General features: G+C 44.6%; 1 pseudogene; it reads right to left on the bottom strand.

Annotated features, from left to right (window-relative positions):
- Window positions 1–233: 233 nt before the first annotated feature.
- On the bottom strand, window positions 234–2395 carry LOC133766248 (N-acetyllactosaminide beta-1,6-N-acetylglucosaminyl-transferase-like; annotated as a pseudogene).
- Between the last annotated feature and the right edge of the window lie 6690 nt (window positions 2396–9085).

The following is a 9085-nucleotide window of genomic DNA, read 5'->3' as shown; positions in this document are numbered from 1 at the left end:
ATTTTATCATTGATCAGAAGAATAGCCTCATAGAGGTGAATATCAAGAAACTGCCAGACTGGCCAAGGTATCAGGATCAGTGTACTCAGCCATCCTGTTCGTGTATTTCACAGTGTCCAGTGTATATTTTAAGTCCAATTATGGGTCCAGGTCCATATATGAAACAATATAATGAAGGCATAGCTCTCTCATGAAGAAATGTGTTTCTTCTGCAGTTTCCCTTCATTCATAAGTTATTGTAGATCAAAAGAACTGCTGGGTTCTATTGCAGTTTCACTGATTGAGGGTTCTTTCTGAAAGCCTCAGTTCTAGATATTCCACAGTATGGGGGTACATATTAAACTCAAACTTGTTAGTAAAAGGCTTGGCAAATTCAGCCACCAGTTTGTGTCTCCATTTTCACTGATGCAAGTGCTGTGTACATAGTGGCCATGGCAGCTTCTGTGTTTATCTTCTCAGTCAATCCTCTTACAGCTCTGAGGTTCCCAGCCCAGGACACATTTAGCAGAGTCAGGCATACCTGGTGTCCTGTTAAGTGTCACCCAGGGGGGCCAGCGCCGTGGCTCACTTGGCCAAATCTCCACCTGCGGCGCCACATCCCATATGGGTACCAGGTTCTAGCCCTGGTTGCTCTTCTTCCAGTCCAGCTCTCTGCCGTGGCCTGGGAAGGCAATGGAGGATGGCCCAAGTGCTTGGGCGCCTGCACCCGCATCGGAAACCAGGAAGAAGTACCTGGCTCCTGGCTTTGGATCGGTGTACCTCCAGCCGTGGCAGCCATTTGAGGGGTGAATCAACGGAAGGAAGACCTTTCTCTCTGCCTCTCTCTCACTGTCTAACTCTATCTGTCAAATTAAAAAAAAAGTGTCACCCAGGAATGTATATCAGGACTGAAGATGTCTTTGGACCACTGGAGCAAGTGAACAGCCCATGGGTCATGTACAACAAAGTTCGCAAACCCTCTTGAGGGAGCAACATAGGCAGAGTCAAAGTAAATGGTGAGACTGTTGGGGAGGAGGTCATTTTAAGGCTTTTGTTCTTGTCACATAGGAAAGCTCTTGGCTCAGTTGCTCTAGAACATATATAGTTTATTGAATTGCATGATCTGGGGGCCGCACTCCTGGGGTAATGTTTTTCCCTTTAATTCCTTTCAGATACTGTCACCAGAGAGGAGTCGTGTGGGGTTCTTGTCTTCGTGCAAGAAAGAGTTCAGGTGTGAGACAGAGAGCAAAGTAACAAGGTTTTATTGAGGACAGGGCATCCATCAGAATGAAAGAGACAGAGAGAGTACCCAGTTACTCAGACTGGGGGAAAGTGAAGTTATATGGTTAAATGGAGATAATACACCTGGCTGGCCAGATGGGGGGCTCAGCATAGAGCTGAGAGAGTACATGCTCTTTGTTCAGACTCCCATTTTTTAAGGGAGTCATCCCACCATTTCTCTTGAAATCTTCCCCCTTCTTTCCAGGACAGAGAGTTTGCTGAGAGTAAATTAGGAAATACCCCCCCCTCCCCGGGAATTATCAGTTATCAGCCAGGAGCACACCTGGTGTGGGCCTAGGGTGCCTGCCCTGGAGGAAGGGCGTAAAGGTTTTATTGCTCAGTGTTATCAGGCCAGGTAACCCATTTGGTCCTGGGAAGAGGGAATTCTTCTGGGAGATTTCCTTGGGGGAAGGGCTAGGACCACCTGGAAGGTTATCAGGGTCTGGGCAGGACTTTGAAGTGTAGATGCTGGGCTGCTTCCAAAGTGAGCTTTTGTAGGTGCTGGTTTCTTCATACCCCTCTCACACACACATAAGCTAAATTCTAACTTCTTTCCTAACAATACTGAACGATTTCCTTAGGTTTTCAGGGGCAAAACTTGCCCACAGGTGTTGATGCCATACTTCCACAGAACCTTTGATGTACAGGTCAGCCTGTAGCCTGGAAATCTCCGCATGGACCGCTAGCTACATCTTGGAAGCCAGGAAATCAACGAGAAAGCAACTCAGCAGTGGTTCCATGGCATCTTTAAATCCCGTGGGTAACTTTTCATCCATGTGAACCCGTTAGACAGTCTGGCGCATGAAGATAACCTGGAAGAGCCTTGCAAAGGTACGGAAGTTGTGATGGATAACCATTAACTATGCAGGAGGAAACTCAGTTTCTTTAGATACAGGGAACATGTTGTAGTGGCTTTGGGCCAAGTAATCCTTGCAAGAAGACTTCTTGTAGATCATGAGTTTGTTTCTCACCAGAAAGGTGGTTTCCAGTTGCCAACCTGAGTCAGCGCCAAAGACTGTGAGATACCTTGAGTCCAGAAATTCTGTTCTCCCATGAAATTGAATGCAGAGAGCGCAATAAACATTGTGACAATAGATTTTGCTACCAGGAAGAGGTAATGCATCGAGGAGGGCATGCCTCATCAGAGAGGGGCAGGACATCAGAGTCCACGCAAATCCCTAAGACCGCTTCCACACTCACCGTTTCTCTGAGTTCCTCTTCAGGCACGTCCTCCAGGCCTTCTTACCCTGAAGGAGATGCTGGGAATTTTTTGGATTTCATCCTGAGAGTCCAGCTGCCAGTCTCTCTATCCTCTCATGCCAACATTAGAAGTAGATCCCACCTCTCTCAAACCTCTTGTCTAAATCCTAGGAGCACATTGCTTAAGCCCAGCCTTTTCCTCCTCCCTCTGCCTAGTTTGCATCTCTGAGTTCAGTATCTTTTGCTAAAAATTGCTCTTTTTTCTCTCTTTGATGCTTTAGTTTCTAAGAGTTCTCTTCTTTTCTTTCTTTTGTCCCTTCTTCTCCTTCTTGTTATTATGGCCCATGAAAGCCAAAATTGAAGTGATGGGCTTGGGCAGGTGTGTGCTTATAGCAGGCTGTGCCCTTGCCCTTCCGTTGATCATGGCAATCACAGCCTGCTCCGTCAGCTTGTCTAGAACAGCCAATGGCAGCACCAGCTTATGTTCCACACCATGCTGTCTCATGTAACCTGCTCATCCACCAATGTTTTAAACATTTCTCCTTCCCTCCCTCCCTCTCTTCCTTCCAAGGCACAGCAACAGAGAGAGGGGAAGGACAGATACAGAGAGATCTTCCATCTGGTGGTTCGCTCCCCAGATGGTTACAACAGCCAGGGTTGACCCAGGCTGAAGCTAAGAGCCAGAAACTCCCTCTTAGTCTCTCACATAGGTGGCAGGATCTCAGGAACCCAGGCCATCTTCCATTACCTTCGCAGGCACATTATCAGGAAGCTAGATCAGAAGCAGAGTAGCCAGAAAGAACCATCGCTTTGATATGGAATGTTAACACATGGTGCTACAACACCAGCCCCTTTCCAGAAATTTTTTGAGGTACCACCATAGCTCCCAAATTACTGCCTGGTCTCCCACTTCCACAATAGTCTCCTTCTAGTCTGTTCTGTGTACAAGATAAAGCCACCAATTTACTCATGCTGGGTTGCTGTTTAAGACTGAATCATTCAACACTTTCCATTGTGCTTAGAATGAACCTAACCCACTAGGGTGATTTACAACATCCACTATGGCCTGGCTGACTGTGACCAACTTCTCCGTCGGAGCTTATCCTGGTTGGCTCCCAGTGACTGTCACTTCCCAGAATAAGCTAAACTCCCTGTCCTACTGAGTGTTTGCATACTCATATCCTTCAGGGTGAGCTACCATGTCCTAAAACCTTTTCATACTTGATTACATCTCCTAACTTGAATCTTACCATGTAAAGTTCACCCTAGGGAAGCCCTCCCTGTGCTCCTCATCTGGAGGAAGTCATCTATTTATCCTCTGCCAGAGAATCCTTGCTTCCCAGCATCTGTTACCAACAAGTTGCTCCTCCCTCTCTCCATGCTTTGCTTTGTCTAGTCTGACTGTAAGTTTCTTCCAGGCCTGAGCCTTCTCTGTCTCACTCTGCCATCTTCGCAGTCCAGAGCAATTTCTAACTCAGATGATTTCTCAATAAGCATTTGATATTGACTGAGTAAAAACACGTTCTTTTTCGTATGTTTCTACTTATACAATGATAATAATAATAAATATTTAAGATTATCTTGAATGTATTTAAATTTAGATCGCTGTGGAGGGTTTTCAAATACTTTATGAGAGCAAAAGCGAGAGTGAGAGTGAGAGCAAGTGAGAGAGAGAACCGATTGATCTAATTCACTAAATGCTGACAACAGCCAAGATTGAGCAAGGTCGCCGGCGCCGCGGCTCACTAGGCTAATCCTCCACCTTGCGGCGCCGGCACACCGGGTTCTAGTCCCGGTTGGGGCACCGATCCTGTCCCGGTTGCCCCTCTTCCAGGCCAGCTCTCTGCTGTGGCCAGGGAGTGCAGTGGAGGATGGCCCAAGTACTTGGGTCCTGCACCCCATGGGAGACCAGGAGAAGTACCTGGCTCCTGCCATCGGATCAGCGTGTTGCGCCGGCCGCAGCGCGCTACCGCGGCAGCCATTGGAGGGTGAACCAACGGCAAAGGAAGCCCTTTCTCTCTGTCTCTCTCTCTCACTGTCCACTCTGCCTGTCAAAAAAAAAAAAAAAAAAGATTGAGCAAGCTCAAAACCAGGAGCTGGGAGCCCAACCCACGTCTCCAACATGGATGGCAGGGACCCAATCACTACTGCCTCCCAGGATCTACATGGGCAGGAAGTTGGAATCAGCAGTTGAAGCCAGGCACTCTGATGCAGAATATCGACATCTTAACCAGAATCCTGTTAGGCCAAATGGCCATCCTTATATTTGAATAAAATATAGTTACTAACTACAGGGTTGATCTTTCGTGGTTAACTATGTCTTTAAAAAAACTTAACCTGAAAAATGAGCAGTACTTACTCTGCATTCTGTAGTTTCATAGCACAGCTAGTTACGTGCAGCTGACTTTCTGGGTAACCTATTGGAAGCTGGTACCATGTGGTGACAGGGATTGAGCTTTATAGCCAGAAAGACCAGGTTAAGCTCTATTTAAGCTACTGTTGGTATAGGTCAGACTATGGACAAGTTACTCAGTCTTCTGAGCCTTATTTCCTCTACTGTAAAAACAAGGATAACATGTCCTAATTCCTAAAGTTGATCTGGGGTTACAGATGATAACACGGATCTTCCTTTTGCTCTGTATCCACGTTTTTCCCTTCAATATAAAATCATGCCCTAGTCCACCTTCCTTTCTTTTTAGGCTGCTGTTATCATCAATCTCCTCTTTCCAATTTGTGTTTTATTAATCTTTGGATCTCATGTGCATAGTCTGGTTATTGGGAATCTGGTTAGAAGGCTTTCCTGTCCACGCCTCCCTTTATGAAGTTGCATTTGCTCTCTGGTGGAAGCAGCCTGGAGCACAACTGTGCCCATGACAAATTACAGACCCATCCAGCTCTCCAGTTGGCATCATATCTGCCAGATAAATGTACACAGCACTTCCATGCAGCAAAGAACTTTGTTAGTACTTTGAACCTCTAAGGGACTGTTGAAGTTGAAAGAAAAAGGCATTGAAACTTTGTATGATATGCACCCCATTACACAAGGAAAACCAAATAAGTTTATATGACAAGGATGTAATGTGTATCTTTTTGATAAAACAAACTCAAGCCACAAGGCATTCTCTCCGCTCTACAGAGACAGGTTGAGTTCAAGTTTTGATCTCTGTTTAATTTTTTTTCAGTTAAGTTTAACTAATATGTTTGGAATGCATCCCCAGTGCCAGGCACTTTCTTTACACTTTTAGATGAATCTAGAACTGTTAAGAACACAAAGCAAAAATTTTTAGGAGCAGGGAGCTTTCACCACAATTTGCCCAAAGAATATAATGTTTTGCTGATAGTTTAGAAATTTATTGGTGCAACATGATAAATTTGGAAATATTAAATTTCTAATGTCTGAAATAGTTGTGTAGGATTATGGCTTGTGGCACAGTCAGTTAAGCTGCTGCTTGGGATGCCACATCACATTCAGGGTGCCTGGTTCGAGTCCCAGCTACCCAGTGCGTCTGATCCAGCTTCCTGCAAATGCACCTAGGAGGCAGTATTATTTGCTAGGAAGTGAAACAGCAGATAGTAAGTTTTTTTTTTTTTTTTTTTTCCTCTGTCTCTCTCACTCTGCCTTCAAATAAATAAATCTTCTAAAGAAAAAAGTTTTAAATCAATTCCATTCAAATCTAGTAGGGTGTTTCAAAAAGTTTATTGAAAAATAGAATTAAGAGAAACTTCATTTTGGTGCAGAAAACCTATGAAATTCATGCATTTTTTTCATAATGTAGATTTTCCATGGGTCCACAGATTTAAAATTATTTTTTGCAAAAATACCCCTTATCTTTCAGTTGCATTTTCCCATGACCTTTTTGAATTATGCTTATATATTGCTAGCACTATTAAAACTATATTTACTTATTTATACTGCAGTGAGACAAAGAGAGAGGAGTGGAAAGAGAGCGAGAGCGAGAGAGAGAGAGAGAGAGAGAGAGAGCTATCTTCTATCTGCAGGTTTACTCTCCACATAGCCTCAGTAGCCAGGGTTGGGCCAGCATGAGGCAGGGATCCAGGAACCCCATCTGGGTCTTCCTACATGGATCACAGGAACTCACGTACTTGAGCAATAATCTTCTCTGTCCCAGGTGCATTAGCAGGGACCTGAATCAGAAGCAGAGTAGCTAGGATGCAAAACAGTACTCTGAATGGAATGTGGGCATCCCAAGTGGCATCTTAATCTACTGTGCCAAAATGCAAGCACTTCTGATAGATACTGAATAAAGATCTATTCTGTGTCCTCCAGGGCTTTACTGTCTAGCCCATTGTTCCTTATTTAATCAATATCTTTCATTTTCTAAATATAAATACATCAGGTTCCCCTTTCATATTAGTAGAAATTTGAGTAAGCTAATTGAAGACAACTAGTTAAAGCTCTGCCTTATTTTTAAGTTGCCAATAACCTACACATTTATTTATGTCCCTCTGATAAACACTGACCAAGTTGATAATGGGAGATACCACACTCACATACAAGTGTGTCATCTATGCCTAAGCTACACATATAAAGAGCAGAGGTTGAAAATTTTAGTTCCATGAGTTCAATGCCTATCACAGAACTATTGTTATCTTAACCTTAAAAAAGCAGACAATGAGGCGGGCACTTCGGCTCTCTTGGCTAATCTCCACCTGCGGCACTGGCACCCCGGGTTCTTGTCCCGGTTGCTCCTCTTCCAGCTTAGCTCTCTGCTGTGGCCCAGGAAGGCAGTGGAGGATGGCCCAAGTCCTTGGGTCCTGCACCCAGATAGGAGACCAGGAGAAGCACCTGGCTCCTGGCTTCGGATCAGCGAGATGCACCGTCCGCAGCGGCCATTGGAGGGTGAACCAACGGCAAAAAGGAAGACCTTCCTCTCTGTCTCTCTCACTATCCACTTTGCCTGTCAAAAAAAAAAAAAAAAAAAGACCCTCTCTCTCTCTCTCTCTCTCTCACTGTCTAATTCTGCCTGTGGGGGGGGGGGGGGGGGAGGAAGAGCAGACAATGAAACTTGAGATGCCTTGCATAAAATCCAGATTTTTGGCTTCTCTCACACCATTTGAATATCTGGTTACCACGGACTTGAATACCCACATGGAAGCAATGGAATGGGGCTGACTGGATCCTGTACCTTCAGGCAAGGCATCTGTCTCCATGTCCCCAACTCTCATCCTGTGAATTTGCTTGGGAATTGACTTGCATTTTTTTTTTTTTTTTTTTTTTTTGACAGGCAGTGTTAGACAGAGAGAGAGAGACAGAAAGAAAGGTCTTCCTTTTCCGTTGGTTCACCACCCAATGGCTGCTACAGCTGGCGCACCATACTGATCCGAAGCCAGGAGCCAGGTGCTTCCTCCTGGTCTCCTATCCGGGTGCAGGGCCCAAGCACTTGGGCCATCCTCCACTGCACTCCCAGGCCACAGCAGAGAGCTGGACTGGAAGAGGAGCAAGTGGGACAGAATCCGGCACCCCAACTGGAACTAGAATCCGGGGTGCTGGCGCCGCAGGCAGAAGATTAGCCTAGTGAGCCACGGCACCGGCCTGGGAATTGACTTGCATTATGCATATAACCTGCCTGGCTCCCAGAAAACACTTGAGTTTGAGAAGGCTGGTGGATTCCAGAGACAGACAACTGAAGGATCTTCAGAATATGGAGTAGATGAACTGTGAGATATTGGTAGGATTCAGGTAGCCGAACATGTGCTGAGTAGTGGTCATTTCAGAAAGAAAAACTTTGATGCTGAATCCCACCAGGTTTTTCTTTAATAATAATTAAGCTAGTTAAATATGCAGATGATTTTTGATGACTCTTGTAAGTTGGATTCCCTCTTAACATTACATTGAAAATGATGTTTCCAAGAAGCCACTTTTAAGAGAAGATTGCATCTTTGAGTAATAATATCTTCATTTCTGAAGGCTTGCTTTTATTTTTCATAGTAGTTAGCCTTTCTCTATCAGACAGAGGGCTGTCGAAGGGCACGGAATGGATAAGTTTAGTTTTGTTTGGATGTTGAGTGAGAATATCAAACGGAGAAGTTTTATTTTTCTGGCAAGGCCGCGTCCTTTCCAGTCTGATGTTTCTTTGGTCCTCAGATGGCCGACCATAAGGATTTATTTGTGTTAAATTGGAAACAGATCTCCTTCCCAAGGAAAGGCCCTTTTATTGATCTTGACCTTTTCCTTTTGCTGGTAAAGGCTTGTTGAGCTGCCTTTTAAACAACCAGAAATCACTGTGTTTCTCTTTTCTTGTAATCTTTTATTTATCCTGTTCAGAGGCCTTACATGCTTAAAATAAATTTCCAATGGAAATCGTAAAACAGCCCTACTCAGCAAAGATGTAAGAATGCAGAACTCTCTTGACAAATCTCATGTGCGGTGAGATGAGGGGAAATTTCAACACCTAATTGTCCCTGCCCTGGCACTCTTCAATGTGCCTTTCTCCTATTGTTTCCATCTGTATCTTAGGAGTTCCCAATAGAGATACTTCAGGTTTTATTTCTTCTAGTAGTGCCCTGAGAAAACTTTAAGCACTGAACTGGGATTCTATTAGCTGGAAGAATCAAGAAATTAATTTCCTTCAAGAGAAGAATGGCATGTGTGGCCAAACAGAAT

This window comes from Lepus europaeus, chromosome 9, assembly GCF_033115175.1.
Source record: "Lepus europaeus isolate LE1 chromosome 9, mLepTim1.pri, whole genome shotgun sequence".
Lineage (NCBI taxonomy): Eukaryota > Metazoa > Chordata > Mammalia > Lagomorpha > Leporidae > Lepus > Lepus europaeus.
Note: the sequence above shows the minus strand (reverse complement) of the source record. Positions and strands in the feature narration are given on the sequence as shown.